Here is a 13,886-nt window from a genome sequence, read left to right on the forward strand (position 1 = left end):
TTGATTTAAATGTCTTCGAGGCTGCCATATAACCCTAAAAGCTAGTTTCCATGTTTCACATTCCTAGTTCTGCCGATGACATAGTTGCCTACTTTTATGCTATAATAGGTGCATTCTTCATTTTGGTATACCATATGTAGAAGACCCAAGAGGGAACAATAAGAATGGAAGACCAAGAACGAAGCGCTAGGATTGAAAAGGGTGGAGGACAGGGACGTAGTCTTTCGCCCCTGTTGTTCAGTCTGTACGTCGAAGAAGCAATGACGGAAATAATAGGAAGGTTCAAGAGTGGGATTAAAATTCAAGGTGAAAGGACATGACTGATAAGATTCCCTGATAACACTGCTTATCCTTAGTGAAAATGAATTGGATCTGTTGAATGGAATGGCCAGTCTAATGGATATAGAATATCGTTTGAAAGTAAATCGAAGAAAGAGATGAGAAGTAGCAGAAATGAGGCCAGTGAGAGACAGCTTAAAATTAGGATCGGTGATCAAGATGAAGATAAAGTTACGGAATGCAGATGTGTATACAGCAAAATAACTCATGATGGCTAGAGCAAGGAGATCATAAAAACCAGTCTAGCACTGACAAAAAGGGTATTCCTGGCCAAGAGAAGTTTAGTTTTATCAAACATACGTCATAATCTGAGGAAGAAATTTCTGAGACTGTACTTGTGGAGCACAGAATTCTATGGTAGAGAATGATGATTGTGGGAAAACTAAAAAAAAAAAAAGAAAATCAGAGAGTCAGAGCTATGGTGTTAAGGAAGTATATGGGTAGTTTGGTGGACGAGTAAGACAAAAAAGAGAAGATTCTTCGTAGAATCGGCGACGGGAGGAAAAAAATGGTTCAAATGGCTCTGAGCACTATGGGACTTAACAGCTGAGGTCATCAGTCCCCTAGAACTTAGAACTACTTAAAACTAACTAACCTACGAACATCACACACATCCATGCCCGAGGCAGGATTCGAACCCGCGACCGTAGCGGTCGCGCGGTTCCAGACTGAAGCGCCTGAACCGCTCGGCCACACCGGCCGGCGACGGGAGGAACGTATGGAAGACACCAACAAGAATATGGGACAGGATGGTCGGACATGTGTGGCGACCAAAGGGAGCAACGTCCATGGTACTAGAGGGAGCTAAACATACATACCGACATTCATGCATATCTAACCATCACAGGCCTTGCTAACTACGCGCTGCTTCTACAAAACTCCTCCATTTCTTTGTGTTTTTGTGCTCGGGTCCACCAGACGTCTTCAGTCATCATGGCTGCCACGTCCTTCGCGAGGGCCTCTATTCAGAGCTGTCGTGTTCGTGCTGTGGGGCGTATGGTGTTTAGTTTCCCCTCAAGCGCCTTTTTCACTTGTCTTTCTCCTGCCGTACGGGTTCCTTCGTCCACCCACTGAATTCTTTTGCTCTGTAAGATTGCTGGTTGTTGCATCAAGAGCAAAATGTCCTCGTTCTCCTCCTCCACTTTCGTTTATCTAAGATTTGTCCTCATATCTTCCTCATTACTCTTGTTTACAAATATTAATAGTTTTTCCTTCGCTCATTTATAGTCATGCTCCAAGTTGCTGAATCGTACATGATTGATGGGCAGTAGAGGGTAAAAATCGTAGCGGAAGACAGAGTTTGGAATGCATTCAACTAATAACTGGGGCTGTAGTCTGCCAGTGCTGTGTGCCCTAATATGAACAGGCAGAGGCCTGCTCACCCAAATCATCTGACCTAACGTGCCTGGATTTCTTGCTCTGGAGGTATATGAAGCAGCTGGTATATGAAACCGTTGTGGCAACGGAAGACGACCTCGTAGCGAGAACTCCCTACCGTGCCGATAGCACTGCGGACATGCCACAAAACTGCGAATAGACACACCAGCTAAACGTCCGACCATGTACTGCGTGCATACAGGCTAATGGTCGCGCATTCGAGCAGTTCGTATGATTACCACTGCTGTACTTTGCATGCTACACTACCTTCTGTGTAAATTTCCCCTTGCCTCAGTAACTGCCGCCAGGGACCATATGTACTACAATCAATATAATTGTTTTAACGTTCTCTGTCTCCTGTATTAAACTGAACGAACAGTTTGAATCACCCTGCAATATCACCCATATATGACAATCGTGTGCGTACCTCTTGACCGCGAATACCCTCATGTCTACTATTAAAAATCTGAGGCTAACATGGAATGAGTATATTCCTTACTGCTTCATCCAGTAATCTTTAACCTTGTTATATTTCACTTAACCACAAACAATTGTTCAAGTCTTATCCATTTGCACTGGTCCCATGCAGTTAAAAACAAAAAGTCAACATTTGCCTGTTTCATGTAGAAGCCGGTTTCGTCTGTGGAAATTCTTTCCGTGTTATCTCGCGTACAATATTTCATATTTCGTTGCTGTCGAATAAAAATATACCCAATTAGCCTCATACTTCCTTTCAAGCTGATGACAACTATTAAAATCCTACTCCATACAAGAATCTCTGATTAACAGAAAACGTTCATTATAAGATTTAATGAAGTTTCTATTTCCAATACTCTCAAACATAACTGCTTCTAAAAATTCAAATAGTGAATTACATAACACGTAGGATTTAAGTGATTTAATGATAGATTTTTAGCCAGGCTTGTTCATAATATCTAGTAGTAGTGTTAATTCTCAGCGGTATAGTATTTCACCCTTATATCATTATTCTTAACTGTTTCGATTGTAGCAACACATCAACAGTAAGGCAATAAGGAGTGGACTGAAGCTATCGGAACAGCGGCTTGTCATCGAACCACGACAGGATCCCAACAATACAGTATGGTTTGAAGCTGCGTCGGCTGTTGCGTAGCATCAGTTCGATTTTGATTCGAATACCCCTTTGTTCGATATCGTTTCGAGCGTTCTGATACGTGGTGAGAAAGATTGTTATTTGATAGAGGAGTGACTAACAGCTTAGTATTTCGTCTTGAGAAGCAGCAGGCGCCAGTATCTGTAGACGGGGAGTTGATTCGCCTGATATCAGGTAGGTGACCAGCGATCATATCTGTCCTCGCTCACGACTGAAAGACACGCGAGTTCTAACCCCGGTCGTTCTGGGTCAAGTGCACGGTCCGAGTTCACCAGCCTCCTTTGACCTGTGACGTCCTTTGTGACGTCATTACTCTACGATCCAAAGGATGTACGCGGCCCATTATTAAATATTAACAGTGGTTGTCTTAGTGAGTGGTATAAACTACGCAGTTTATTCCAAATATGTCGTGCTTTACGAAGGTGTGGTAGAGTAAGAACTCTAAATTGTTGCTAGAGAAATGAGTAGCCATCATTTTTATAATTTTGGTTCTCACAACTATTACGTTGTTACTTTCCGTATGCGGCAATATTTCCGTGACTAAGGTCAGGCAGGAATCTACGAGTACTGCTTAAATTGTCTGCGGGTGAAACGATTAACGATTATACTTATAATTTTATTTGTCACAAATCTGGCTGTCTCTCATATGTGGTATGTGTTCCGAGGGGGAGGTTAGGCAGGAACGTATTAGAACAAATGAAACTGTTGCGACTGAAACGATTACTAACCATAAATACAATTTGGTTCTTAAAAATATTTGGCCGTGTTCTTCCCTAGAGTGACGTCGTGGATGTGCGGCGTATTTGGGAGTGGACTGTTTGTGTAGGGGGCTTGTTGTCAAGTTAAATTTACGATACTGAATATTACAGTTTTGTGGCGGGCGGGGAAAGAGGAGTCTGGTATCGCGTCTCCATTTAAACCAGGCTGAGAGAAAAATTGAAACACTTAAAAATAATTCATATAGTGTAATGAAATTTCGGAAATACATTTGTCTAGATAATGTATTTAAGAGATTAACAATGCAAGATCACAGGGTAATGTAAGTGGGAGATAAGCCATTCCAAATGGTTCAAATGGCTCTGAGCACTATGGGACTTAACATCTGAGGTCATCAGTCCCCTAGAACTTAGAACTACTTAAACCGAACTAACCTAAGGACATCACACACATCCATGCCCGAGGCAGGATTCGAACCTACGACCGTAGCGGTAGCGCGGTTCCAGACTGAAGCGCCTAGCCGTTGCAAATGTGAAATACTGGTACAATTAACGGGTGTAACTGCAAGAAAGCTGAAAGCAAACGTGCCTGAATTCTGTTATACAAGTTCTGGATGTCATGCCTGTTGCACTTGGTCGGTGAATACAGAGACGGTTAACGCTGTTTGTTATGACGCAGGGGTTGGTGAGATGACGTGCTCGGTTGGAGACAGATCTGGTGATCGAGCAGACTAAGGCAACATGTCTACACACTGGAGAACATGTAGGGTTGCAACAGCGATATGTGGGCGAGCGTTATCCTGTTGGACAACGCACCATGAAATACCGTTCATGAATGACAGCACAACAGGCCGAATCACTAGATTACGGAACATATTTGCAGTCAGTGTTTGTGAGATAACCGAGACTGCTCTTGCTGTCATACGAAATCGCACGTCACACTATAGCTCCCCGTGTAGGTCCAGTGTGTCTAGCACGCAAACATGTTATTTGCAGGCGCTCACCTGTCCTCCTTTCGAATACATAGCCATAACGTGTGCCGAGAAAGAACCATCTTTCATCAGAAAACTCAAAAGACATCCATCCTGGCTTCGAATGATCGCTCGCTTGACACCACTGTTGTGCCAGACGGCGTTCGTTTGAGGTCAGTGTAGCGCACGCTACAGTGGACCGGGCTCGAAACTGTCGCTGAAGTAACCGATTTGTAACAGTTCGTTGCGGCACTGTGGTGACAGCTGCTTCAGCAGATAACATGGCCGTCTGGAGTCTGGTCTTCTCGCTACGGTACATTCCTTGCCAGCAATTATGTAGAATGGCTGTATGCATGCCAGGTTTTTCTGCAGTATAACAGGAGGAACATCCAGCTACTTTTAGCACTATTACACCACCTTTCTCAAAGTCAGTGAGATGCCGATACTGGTGGCTTTGTGGCCTTAAAGTATTCTCCATTAACGTAAGTTCACCACATTCAATCTCAAAGGTAACACCCGCTCACAAGTCTTACGCGACTGGCTCGAAGTTATCACAGACACTATGTCTCAGATGTAGAAAGGCGCCAACCAGCTCTCGTTTAACTCGCAGAAATCCTTCTCGTTTTACTTTTCCTCGTCGATGTCTATAGGTCAAATGAAATATTCGATTCCGTTTAGTGTTAGTGTTGTGCGGCCAGCCTTGGTGGCCAAACGGTTCTAGGCGCTACAGTCTGGAACTGCGCGACCGCTACGGTCGTAGGTTTGAATCCTACCTCGGGCATGGGTGTGTGTGTCATGTCCTTAGTTCAGTTAGGTTTAATTAGTTCTAGTTGAGTCCCTTAGAGGTCATAGCCATTTGATCCATTTTGTGTGTGTGTGTGTGTGTGCGTGTGTGTGTGTGAGTGAGTGTGTGTTGTTGTTGTTGTTGTTGTTGTGTATTCGAGCTCTGATCACCTGCCATTTAAATGCGTCATATGATGAACACTGCGAATCAGAACGTCTTTTGAGCAGCGTGTAGCTTCATCCATCAGTGCTTTTATCCCAGTTGTATGTTACTTAAGGATACAATCGTTGAAAAGCGCATATTGCTCTCATTCGTACAGTCTTAGACGTGAAACCCTACCGCCGCCCGGCCGCCTCAGAGACTAAGTAGGAGTCGCTCACTTACGGCAGCCAGTATTACAGGCCGCCCTTCAGAATCCTAAGTCCGGGAATATGCACAGTCTGCCACAACTGCAGGATGCTTAAGTGTATGGAGCAAGTGCCATCACCATTCACGAGGCGAGATCCACGAAAACGACAGGCCGTGGTGTGTACGTCACAGTACGTGAAACTGCAGCCAGCAGCCGTCTGCGACGAGGAGCGAGTAACTGTTTTAGACGATTTAATACACTCATGAAAAAAGTTTTGTATCATCTCGGTTCCGAGGGTTCCGGAACCTGTTCAGAACATTGCAATAGAGATAAACATAAACATCATTTCCGCCCTTTTTATCGCTCATGAAAACCACACATTGCACGTTGTACCACCATACATTGAGACCTTTACAGGTGGTGGCCTAGATTGTTGTACGCATTGGCACCTCTAATATCGAGTAGCACGTCCTCTTGCCTTGATACATGCCTGTATTCGTCGTGGCATACTATCCACAAGTTCATCAAGGCACTGTTGGTCCAGATTGTCCCGCTGCTGAACGGCCATTCGGCGTTGATCATTCAGAGTGGTTGGTGGGTCACGTCATCCATAAACAGCTCTTTTCAATCTATACCGGGCTTGTTCGATAAGGTTAGTGTCTGGAGAACATAATGGCCACTCTAGTCGACTGATGTACTTATCCTGAAGGAAGTCATTCACAAGATGTGCACGATGGGGGCGCGAATCGTAGTCGAAGAAGACGAATTACTCGCCAATATCCTGCCGATATGGTTGCACTATCGGTAGGACGATGGCATTCACTTATCGTACAGCCGGCACGGCGCCTTCCACGACCACCAGCGACGTACGTCGGCCCCATCTAATGCCACCCCAAAACAGCAGGGAACATCGACCTTGCTGCACTGGCTGGACAGTGTGTCTAAGGCGTTCAGCCTGACCGCGTTGCCTCCAAACACGTCACCGACGATTGTCTGATTGAAGGCATATGCGACACTCATCGGTGATGCCAATCCTAAGCGTCCAATTCGGCATGTTGTTGGGCCCATCGGTACCGCGGTACATGTTGTCGTGGTTCCAAAAATGGTCCTCGTCCTGGACGTCGGGACTGAAGTTGCGCATCATGCAGCCTATTGCGCACAGTTTGATTCGTAATGCGACGTCCAGTGCCTGCACGAAAAGCTTTATTCAACATGGTGTCGTTGCTGTCAGGGTTTCTCCGAGACATTATTTGTAGGTAGCGGTCATCCACTGCAGTAGTAGCCATAGGGCGGCCTGAGCGAGGCATGTTATAGACAGTTTCTGTCTCTCTGTATCTCCTCCATATCCGAACAACATCGCTCTAGTTCACTCTGAGACGCCTGGACACTTCCCTTGTTGAAAGCCCTTCCTGTCACAAACTAACAATGCAGACGCGGTCGAACCGCGGTATTGGCCGTCGATGGACGGTTGAACGACAGGCAACACGAGCCGTGTACCTCCTTCCTGGGGGAATGAGTGGAACTGATCGGCTTTCGGACCACCTTCGCTAAAAGGCGCTGCTGATGCATGGTAGTTTACACATTTGGGCGGGTTTAGTGACATCTCTGAATAGTCAGTGGGACTTTGTAATACAACATCCAAAGTCATCGCCTTTCCTCAGGAGTTCTGGTAACCGGGCTAAAGCATACCTTTTTTTTGATATGTGTATATAAGCTGCCATCCAGAAAACGTTTGGTAACCAAGAGATAGTCGACGGACTTCCAGGACTGGATTTGCGTTATCCTACTAGGTCCACTTGATATTTACTTGTAATTGTCGAGTGCAGTAAGTGGCAGTGGTTCACCAACTTTAAGTTTTCGAGCGACGAGTAAATCACAAAGTCATTCATTATTCGCTTTGTGATAAATCTGATTCTTTCTGTCATTAGCCTCTACCACAGCAATGGTAGAGTGATCAAATCCTCGATGCCACACTGGATGTGTGCTACTGCACCTATAGGCATACATTCAAATCCCGCTGCAAATGTGTATTTAAAGCCGGATGTTTTCCCTGTTCCTCTACTTTTAAATTTAAACGACCGCAACAATTTTAAGTAATGGGATCTTACGAAACCTTTCAGATCGTACTGCAGTGCTGTGTAAGTAATGAAAGTAACCTTTCATAATCGCCAGATGTCTGATGGAGATTGCCAAACTTTACTATGTATTATTTATTAGTCCATAGCAGCTTTTACGCCGCTTATTTGCACTATTTTAATGCACTATTTCGATGGAGTTGGAACGGTGGAAACATCGGATGTTCGCATTACGCAGTATTCGTATTTAGCTGATGTACATATCTTCAGAGCAATGGCAGAACAACCAGTCAGAAAAGCTGACAACAAGAAACCGGCAAACGTACAGGGAACGACCGGGATGATGTTACAAACATTCAGGGGTGATGGAGAAGTGTGACTGTACCAATCTGAAATAAGGGACGCTGGTCCTGAAAGGACCGCGTCGAAAATTGCAATCGAAATTCGTTCTCATGCCACTGACATGCGATTAATTAGCATATAATAGGTCTGTGTTGTGGCGTGCAGAGGTTTCGATGCTGTTCACCCAGCGTTGCGCAATTCCTTCACAGGCAGAAATAAAATCTTCCGCCGTAATGGTAATTTGCCGTTATGAAACAGCAACATATGGACAGTCTCTATAAATTCTATGAGCTTCTGTCCATCTACGCCGTCGCATTACAACTCGATAATTCTCATACGAATGTTAAGGCAACCTAGAACGTCGTTCGTATTAAAACATGAGGGACAGAATTAGTAACAGTCCGCGCAGACGCTACGTAGAATCTCAGCACCACTTTCAACTTGCTGAACCAGTTGTTATTTCGGGTTTTCTCTCCATTAAGAGTACTGAAAATTGGGAAACTCTTCAAAATATATGATTTTTGCTTTTATTGAGAAAGCATCAGAACTGGTAATATTGTAATTATTACAAGCAGATGATTTTAGTCGTTCTTCCAGTATTTACGGACTGAATGACGGTTTTGCTTGAGGACGACTTCTGCCAGACATTACTTTTAGCGTTCATGGCGCATGCTTTTTGTGCACAGTAGACTACTTGAGTTGGAACTTATTGTTATTCGTAACTTACGAAGTCCCTCTGTGAATGTTCTTTTGTGATCAGTGCTGTTTGTCTTTTCATTCGAGTTCCTTGGTTTTGTGGATGGTGCCAATGACAGCGTTCTAAGGAAAAATATTTTCCAAGTGTTTAATGATCAAAATTCGCATTGCCTACTCATAATTATTGGAGCATGTCGACTGGAACACTCTAAAATGTGAATCTTGTCCGATGAGCGAGCTTTCCAGTATTCAGGGTACTTAAGAAGGAAAACCCAAAGTGACTGCTACAGTTATTTATTTATAATAATTAATTTGTAGCTTGTGCTAGTGACTTATTAGTAACTACGCTCTAGATCCTAAACCTCGTTGGAGAAGTGGTAGTATAATTGAATCTTGGCAACAACGCGGAATAAGTTTGGCAACTCTGTGCCAGATGAGTTACTTCCTGGATGGCACAGAATGATCTAGCTAAATTCACTTCATTTTGTGTGTCACTACTATTGAATAATCTTTGTGATTTTCATTTAAAGTGAGACGCAAGCCTATCACTTTATGATTTTGAGATCAGAAAACTCATTTCACGTGAAAACAGCAACTAATCTAGTTTTTCACTTTGCGACATCAGTGTTCCAGCCACCGCTGAGACAGTAAGTGTTGTAGTAAACACTGCAGTTGTTCGCCACCTCTTGGGGTCACGTGGTCGCATGTCAAACGAAGGCTGTGATGACTTGCGGTTCAAGTCTCGCGGAAGGCTACATTTTTAGCCGTTCGGTTACAGACCTATAATCAGCCATGTCGAAAATCTGTAAGGATATCTTAAGAAAACTTCTCCATGAAATATTGTCTCACCACTTCCAGTACCTCATAGCGTAAGGGCGAAAACCATCATGCTGTTCAAATTTTAATGCCTCTTTCCGTTTCTACTGACATAACTTTTGGTTTTTGTGAATACATAGCGCTATTTATGAAATTCCACATTTACACACTACTTGAGTATGACACAGCAAAGCAAGTAAACAAAGACCATATCATACTGAATAACATATTATTAATTCATAAAGATATAGGCACTCTCGTTTTACAGATATTTAATGTTTTATTAAAATAGACATTTGTCGTAAGGCTATCGCGGTAAGCTGCATTTCATTTGTATTGGTATTCTCTCACATTATCTAAAATAGTCCGAAAATGTTCAGATAGTTCACCGATTCCACACCTTTATAAACCTAGCAGTTCTGAGTAAAGGATGTCATCAAAGGAAGTTGTAAGTGCTGTTTCGTCCGCAAAAAAATAATCTTGACGGTTGTTCGATGAGAACAGGAGGAGTGTACATTTGAGGGCGTAAGAACAGAGTAAAAGCACGTGACGGATGATTTCCCAAACAGCCTCCTGAATAGTTATGTTTTCATAATCAGTAGAGTGCAGTATTGGGTAGTAGCAACACGCGATTCAGTTTTGTCTGTCGTTTTTCTTAAACGGCGACCGAAAGGTGTCTTAGGTGCTCGAAACAAATATCAGCTGCGATGGACACATGTCTGGGAAGGAGTCTCTAGAGCACAACACCCTTTTTCAGCCGGCAGAAGCAGAGTATGTTCAGACTGATCTTGTTGTTGTTGTTGTTGTGGTCTTCATTCCTGAGACTGGTTTGATGCAGCTCTCCATGCTACTCGATCCTGTGGAAGCTTCTTCATCTCCCAGTACCTACTGCAACCTACATCCTTCTGAATCTGCTTAGTGTATTCATCACTAGGTCCCCCTCTGCGATTTTTACCCTCCACGCTGCCCTCCAATGCTAAATTTGTGATCCCTTGATGCCTCAAAACATGTCCTACCAACCGATCCCTTCTTCTAGTCAAGTTGTGCCACAAACTTCTCTTCTCCCCAATCCTATTCAATACCTCCTCATTAGTTACGTGATCTACCCACCTTATCTTCAGCATTCTTCTGTAGCACCACATTTCGAAAGCTTCTATTCTCTTCTTGTCCAAACTGGTTATCGTCCATGTTTCACTTCCATACATGGCTACACTCCATACAAATACTTTCAGAAACGACTTCCTCACACTTAAATCTATACTCGATGTTAACAAATTTCTCTTCTTCAGAAACGATTTCCTTGCCATTGCCAGTCTACATTTTATATCCTCTCTACTTCGACCATCATCAGTTATTTTGCTCCCCAAATAGCAAAACTCATTTACTACTTTAAGCGTCTCATTTCCTAATCTAATTCCCGCAGCATCACCCGACTTAATTCCACTCCAGTCCATTATCCTAGTTTTGCTTTTGTTGATGTTCATCTTATATCCTCCTTTCAAGACACTGTCCATTCCGTTCAACTGCTCTTCCAAGTCCTTTGCTGTCTCTGACAGAATTACAATGTCATCGGCGAACCTCAAAGTTTTTACTTCTTCTCCATGAATTTTAATACTACTCCAAATTTTTCTTTTGTTTCCTTTACTGCTTGCTCAATATACAGATTGAATAACATCGGGGAGAGGCTACAACCCTGTGTCACTCCTTTCCCAACCACTGCTTCCCTTTCATGCCCCTCGACTCTTATAACTGCCATCTGGTTTCTATACAAATTGTAAATAGCCTTTCGCTCCCTGTATTTTACCCCTGCCACCTTTAGAATTTGAAAGAGAGTATTCCAATCAACATTGTCAAAAGCTTTCTCTAAGTCTACAAATGCTAGAAACGTAGGTTTGCCTTTTCTTAATCTTTCTTCTAAGATAAGTCGTAAGGTTAGTATTGCCTCACGTGTTCCAACATTTCTACGGAATCCAAACTGATCTTCCCCGAGGTCCGCTTCTACCAGTATTTCCATTCTGATCTTAGCTCGAGTATATGTCGCTTGTTATGGCTCTGTCTTTAATTTCTTCTTATGAAGTTAATATGAAGGCATCATAACATGTCACCAGAAACAGAATTGCACAGGAAGCCTAATGTATGAACTGACGGCGTTCAAGCAAAAATGCATTAATAACCACTGTTTTGATTTTTATGGGATTGAATTACAGCGTGGAATATTCCTACACCCGGTCTCTGAATTTTGCCTATTGATGCAAATGATGCACGATGCTTCAACGGCCTCAGTTTATCACATCCAGTTCATCACGAGTGTCAGCTATCGAGACTTCATAAATGAGGAAAATCATTGATAAACAACGGTCTTTCTCGAAAGAAGATAATCCTTTTTTGACGTGTTTTGCCCAAAGGCACTCGCCCCACACACAATACAAAGGTTTCGCGCTGCCTCTGCTGCCAACACCCCTCTATTAAATTCAAAGAGATTAAGATGTCGCAGATGCTAGACCTATTTCCACTTGCGAGTGTATTTTACAACTCTTGAACGACGGTCACAAGTTTCAAGCACGCAGAATCCAATACGTAACTGCAAGGTAAGTGCTAGATCTGCAAATAAGAAAACAACAGTTGATAAATATACCCACAGCCCCGCGCCGCGTTCACCTGGCGGACGGCGCCTGGCGTAAGGAGGTAGGTGGCGATCCTAGCGCAGCCCCAAGCTGTTTGGCGAAATAGCTTCCAGGAATTTGTGCTGTTATAGGTGGGTGTGAAAGTGAAGCGAATTATCTTTGAGGTTCCAGATGGAATAGACTCGAACCACAGACTCAGCATCTACTTTGCGTGACGTTTAAACCCTCGCCCCAGATTTCTTTTCTTTTTTTTTTCTTTTTTGCCCGTTGAGTGACCTTGATCCACCCTTTCAGCCCATCCTTCCGCTCGCGATGCTTGCTTTCGCTTCCAGTCTTCCATGCATTCATCTTACGTTGTGAGAAACTGATACTTTGGTAGTAAGATAATAACTGTCTCTCCTCTTTGTTCTGTCTACCTCAGAAGATAACGTCTGCACTGTAACTATCTCAGCTGAGCGACAGCTTCAACGTTGTCTTCACGAACGTGTGTTTTCCAGTTCATTCCGCAATACCTCCATGAGCCATCCAACGCAACCGTTCCCCGATGTTTGTTTGTTGAGTGGTCTTCTCTTAACTCCGAGCACACCGCTCGCCAGAATCTCCGTACTGCCATTCTGAATGCTTCAGATGAAGATGACTGTATCTCAGGATCGAAGAAATTAAGGCAGTCCTGCTTCTGATTAAAAGAGGTTTTTACACACGGAATAAAACAAAATAACATAAAAAGTTCGACATCTACTGTCGTGAGGATAAAGTTTTTCTCAGAGATTCAACGTAAAATAAGGTGCTTCTGAGCTGTGTATTTCAGATTAAATTTCTGTTTCCTTTCAAAACAAATTCATCGTACAACAAAAAAAGAGGGAAACAAGAATTTTTTATTTTGTTCTTGAGTTTTGTGTGAGTGTCTTTCTCTGTTGATGTTGCAGACTAAGTCTGACGTAATTATATATACTTAAAAAATTGCAATTTTGTATGGTCTTTTGTCTTCATTAGGTTACGATGCGGAAGGATAAGACACATTTGGAAATCATCTTTAGTTCTCTTTTATTCGGTCAGAAGGTAATGTATTGTTTGGTCTTTTGGCCAGTTTACGTCATTTATTACCGTGAATGGGTATGGAACATCACTAGGATTCAAAATGTCGACAGTCAAGGTACTGAGAAGGGTGGGGGGGGGCGGTACTGTTCGCTTTTTCGTGGCTTTTATGATAATTTACCAGATGTCCTTCACTTCAGTGCACATAAACCTATGTTATTCTCTGTCTATTAGGTCGCTATTGTCACATGTACACTCCTGGAAATGGAAAAAAGAACACATTGACACCGGTGTGTCAGACCCACCATACTTGCTCCGGACACTGCGAGAGGGCTGTACAAGCAATGATCACACGCACGGCACAGCGGACACACCAGGAACCGCGGTGTTGGCCGTCGAATGGCGCTAGCTACGCAGCATTTGTGCACCGCCGCCGCCAGTGTCAGCCAGTTTGCCGTGGCATACGGAGATCCATCGCAGTCTTTAACACTGGTAGCATGCCGCGACAGCGTGGACGTGAACCGTATGTGCAGTTGACGGACTTTGAGCGAGGGCGTATAGTGGGCATGCGGGAGGCCGGGTGGACGTACCGCCGAATTGCTCAACACGTGGGGCGTGAGGTCTCCACAG

This window comes from Schistocerca americana, chromosome 6 (genome assembly GCF_021461395.2).
Source record: "Schistocerca americana isolate TAMUIC-IGC-003095 chromosome 6, iqSchAmer2.1, whole genome shotgun sequence".
NCBI classification, from domain to species: domain Eukaryota; kingdom Metazoa; phylum Arthropoda; class Insecta; order Orthoptera; family Acrididae; genus Schistocerca; species Schistocerca americana.